We start from the raw sequence: 5098 nt of genomic DNA, 5'->3' as shown, positions 1-5098 counted from the left end.
TAGACCCTTAGAGATTGTAAAAGTTGAATTAATCTAAGCCATTGGCCAGATTCTGTATCAAATCCGATGGTCAGGGACAAATGATAAGATGGTATCATAAAGTTGGCAGGCGAACGATCGTGGGCAGAGTCTCAAGGCACTCGAGTACTTGGAGTAAGCAACACCCAGCTGACGCGTGTCCATACTCGAGTGTGCGATGGAACGGTTCCCAAAGGAAGTAGTTCAAAAGTTTCCTTCTCATAGGATTCGAACTAATACTTTTGATGGGACAAAATGTTACACCCAGATTTCGAGACTTGAGATTGTGACCTCGAAAGCTGGATTCGTCAAGTGTGAGCTTGCAATAGCTAAAGTGCATGTTTGTGGTCCAGATCCCAAAACCTCGAAGATGTGGTAACCTCGAAGATAATATAACCTCAGAGTTCTTTCTAAGCTCGAAAGACATAGCATCGGAGTATATCCATTGTCAGGCATCTTCGGATCAAGTAACCCGAGCTTGGTATGGGTATGAGCTCGGAATGTAACAGCCTCGGTGGTATTTACCCGCTCTGAGGTGGTCTTGGGGAAAGCTGCATAGCTCATAATTTACCTAAAGACATGGACTGGCAGGATGCTGATTGCCGACCTCAAACGGCTTAGTGGGTCATCTGATGAGACGCAGTCCATGCATCCAAAAGATATTTATTGTTGTAACTTCCCTACATTAAAAGGATATTAACTAGTCTGTTATATGCCCCCTGGTCTTCAGGGGACGTTTCCTTGTATATAGGAGTTACATAATTTAATGTCATTAATGAAGAGGAGTCTCTTCTCGAAATATGTGGGAACGAACTCTGAGAACCCTCTATAAATAGAGAGGTCATGAACTTTTGTAAGGGACGGATTTTCGAGATCTGGAGAGAATTTCTGGAGAATTCATCCCTGAAGAATTTCCTAAAATATCCAAAGTCTTAATAACATTGACTCATGGACTAGGCAGAGTTAACTACTGAACCACGTAAAATTCTTGTTGTTATTCTGTGTTATTTATCTGCGTCATAGTTCTTGTTGTTTAACTGTTCTACATTTTAAGTTGACGAAAAATGGTGTCAACAGTTTGGTGCTTTCATTGAGAGCCTTAAACAATATAATCCATGATTAGCTATGGCCGCGAATGATCAGAATATTCCTGAAGAAAACTATCCGCGGCGCCCTGGGAAGCAGCCAATGACGAATCCTGAAACTGAAGAGAGAAGTGAGTCCTCCGATTCTCGAGGACCTCCAACACCTCCGGCTCCAAGGGATGATGAGGACATGTACTATAATCCTGAGTGGTACGTCCCCATTGTGGAACTTGAAAACCGACAGTTAAGAAAATAGTTGGTTGAAGCCAAGAAGCGGAACGAAGAATTGGCTAAGTTAGACGCGGATGCGCAGGCGGCTCAGCCTCAACCTCCACAGGAGAACCAAGACCCACCTCCGCGAGGCATTCATGTTCCTCCTCGCAGGCCTCGTGGGCGACCTCGGAAAAACGCTGCCACAAGAGGAGCGGAGCAGCCTCCACTACCAGCAAAGCAACCTGCTCCCTCGAGACCCCGAAGAAACACTCAGGCTAAGGCTCCGGCTAACTCGACTGCAGAGTTACCGGCAGAAACTGGGAATAACCGAGCCCCTGCAGAGGCTTGGACTCAGGTTCCTGGTAACACGCAGAATGTTATCGAGTCAGCACGGGCAAACTCGGAGCAGCCATCTAGGCCCCGAAATGGTTGGCAACCACCGTCACCCATACGGTTCCCACCGTCACCAATAAGATACCCCTCACCACCTCGGAGGAACGTACAACCAACTCAGAGTGAGGAGGCAAGGCGAGCAGGACGGAAACAGGGGAATAGAGAGGCTACTAGAGAATGGAGAGGTGACCATCCTGCGAGAAGCCAAATGTCTCGATCTCGCACTGCAGAGATGAGGCAGCATGAAAGAAATCCGTCTCGGAACAATCATGCGACAAGTCTCGCCAGTGACGACTCAGGGGACGCCAGATCAGTCAACATGTATGATCAAGGACGAAGAAATACTGGAAACCATAGGAACCGCTCCGACCTGCGGGAGCACCTGAATCAGAATCGAGGTAGTGGTAATCCATCGAACCCAGACCTGAGAGATCGCCTAAATGGGCGCAAAGATCCCCTGCAAAGGCGCGAGCCTAGAATTATGATCAATGATAGCCAATTTCAGGCAAGACCCCTTGCAGACCCGGTTCAAGAAAGAATTGATCAGCTGGAAAGGGCATTTAGGCTCTTGCAGAATGAGCGAGGTTGGAGTCGGGATGAGGATTCTGATGAGGGGCTCAAACCATTTGCTCCCCATATTTCCAACACTCCGTTTCCTCAAGGGTTTCAGATTCCTCATGTCCCTCCTTTTGAAGGGAAATCCGACCCGTACAGTCATTTGAGTACATTTAACACCATAATGAGAGCAAGTAATGTAGGTTACGAGCTCAGATGCATGTTATTTCCAGCATCGACCCTGACCAACATTCGGCAACAGCCGGGTGAAACGTTGAAGAACTACCTAATAAGATTTAATCTGGAAGTCGCCCGAGCTCGGGATGTAGACGACAGTGGTCATCTAATGGCCGTCCAAGCTGGGTAATGCCGGGAAGTCCCCTCTGGGATGATATGCAGAGAAAACCTGTGAGGTCCTTAACCGAGTTTAATAGGCGAGCTCAGAGGTTTGTCAATGTAGAAGAGGCGGGGTCAACGCTTAATATGACCTCTCAGCCCGTAACTACAACGATAAACGTAAACTCTGGCTCGGCCTCGGCAGACCCATCAGCCTCAAAACCTCCTGCAGAAAACCCTTCTAAAAGGAAGAAGAATGAAGACAGTAACCCCGAGGCGGAAGGGGGAAAGAAGAAGAAAGGGGAAAGGTATTTCTCCGTGTACAGAGTGTAATCCAAGCTCAACGAGTCTCGAGAGAATATATACCTGGCTAATGAAAACTAGGTCCCTTTCAGGCGTCCAAATCCCATGAGAAATCAGAAGTCCAAGAGGGACTCCAGCAAGTACTGTCGATTTCACAAAGATACGGGGCACACTACTAATGAATGCAGGCAGTTGAAGGACGAGATCGAAGGACTGGTCTTGAGAGGATACTTCAGACAGTATGTCAGGAACCAGAATAATAATCAGGCTTCTACTAGCCAGAGGGCAGCTGCGCCATAGCCTGCTCAAAACAATAATTCCCGAGCTAAAGAAGAGGATAGGCCCCCTCCGATTGATGGAGAAGATGTGATAAATATCTCGGGCGGGCCTCATCTCCCAGGGATGGGCAAGAATACCCAAAAGAGATATGTGAACGAGCTAAAAACTGGGGACGGGTCCTCCTATGAACCCGAACCTAGAGCTCCAAAGTGCCAAAAGATTGAATCTCAGCATATAACCTTTACTGAGGATGATGCGTCCCATGTTCAGTTTCCCCCACAATGACCCACTGGTCATCACTCTCCAGCTCGCTAATAAGAGAGTTCACCGAGTTCTCATTGATAATGGGAGCTCAGTGAACATTCTCTACAAGGCCACCTTAGAAAAGATGGGACTCGCGCTTCGAGACCTAAAAGCTTGTGCAACGACCTTGTACAGTTTTTCAGGAGAGGGGATTGCCTGTATGGGGTCCATTGAACTCCATGTAACCTTGGGAGACTATCCCGTCTCAGCAACCAAGATGATGGAGTTTGTAATAGTGGACCTGGCATCGGCCTACAACGTGCTGCTCGGGAGACCCACCCTAGTAGGGCTGGGGGCAGTCTCGTCTGTAAGGCATTTGGCCATCAAGTTCTCAACTTCTAGTGGCATCGGGACATTGAAGAGAGACCAGTTGGCCGAGAGGGAATGCTATAGCATTTCCATAAGAGGAAAGAAGCAGGTAAGCGCACAAACGCTCGTCATTATTCAGAATAAAGACGAGACAATCTTGGAGATAGATGAAGAAATCGACCCAAGAGTGGAGGAAAGAGCTGATCTCGAAACATTAGAAGAGCTCGAAGAAGTCAGACTCGAAGAATCAAACCCCCCCGAAAACGGTAAAGGTCGGGAAAAACCTCCATGAAGAAACTAAATAGCAATTAATTTTCTTTTTGAAGAAAAATTAGGATGTCTTCGCATGGTCACATTCGGGCATGGTAGGAATAAATCCAAATATAGTGAGCCACACACTAAATATCGATAAAAGCTTCCCGTCGAAGCAACAAAAGCGAAGACAACTGGATGACGATAGGAAAAAGGCCCTAAAGGAGGAAGTCGACAGATTAAAGGCAAACTAATTCATTAGGGATGCTTTTTACCCCGATTGGGTAACCAATCTAATACTGGTCCCGAAGCCTAATGGAACGTGGCAAACCTACATTGACTACTCGGACCTCAACAAGGCTTGTCCTAAGGATTGCTTTCCTTTACCATGGATTGACCAGCTCGTGGATGCCACGGCAGGGCATGGACTAATGTCATTTATGGATGCCTATTCTGGATATAACCAGATTTCCATGCATGCCCCTGACCAGGAACATACGAGCTTCATAACAGATAAAAGGTTATATTGTTAGAATGTCATGCCATTCGAGCTCAAAAATGCTGGAGCCACTTACCAGCGGCTCGTGAACATGATGTTCTCCGAGGAAATAGGGAACAACATGGAAGTTTATGTTGACGATATGTTAGTCAAATCTCAACTTAACAATAACCATGTTGATGACTTCGAAGAATGCTTTGTCGTGCTCCGGAAATATAACATGAAACTTAACCCTCAGAAGTGCTCTTTCGGAGTATCTTCAGGAAAATTCCTGGGTTTCATTGTAAATGCTCGAGGAATAGAGGCTAATTTGGATAAGATCTAGGCCCTTATCGATATGCCTTCACCTCGAAAACACAAAGATGTCCAGAGTTTGACAGGCAGAACGACGGCACTAAGTAGGTTTATATCAAAATCTACAGATCGTTGTCTTCCGTTTTTCAACCTGTTGAGGGTGTTGGGTTTTATGCCCTTATAAAACCATGTCGGACATGTAGCACGATTTCATATTATCAATAAAAGTAGTAGAAATCATTTAGTTTGACAACCGTGT

The sequence above is a fragment of the Humulus lupulus genome, chromosome 2 (genome assembly GCF_963169125.1).
Source record: "Humulus lupulus chromosome 2, drHumLupu1.1, whole genome shotgun sequence".
Taxonomy (NCBI): Eukaryota; Viridiplantae; Streptophyta; class Magnoliopsida; order Rosales; family Cannabaceae; genus Humulus; species Humulus lupulus.
The sequence above is the reverse complement of the archived record's forward strand: the minus strand, read 5'-3'. Positions refer to the sequence as shown.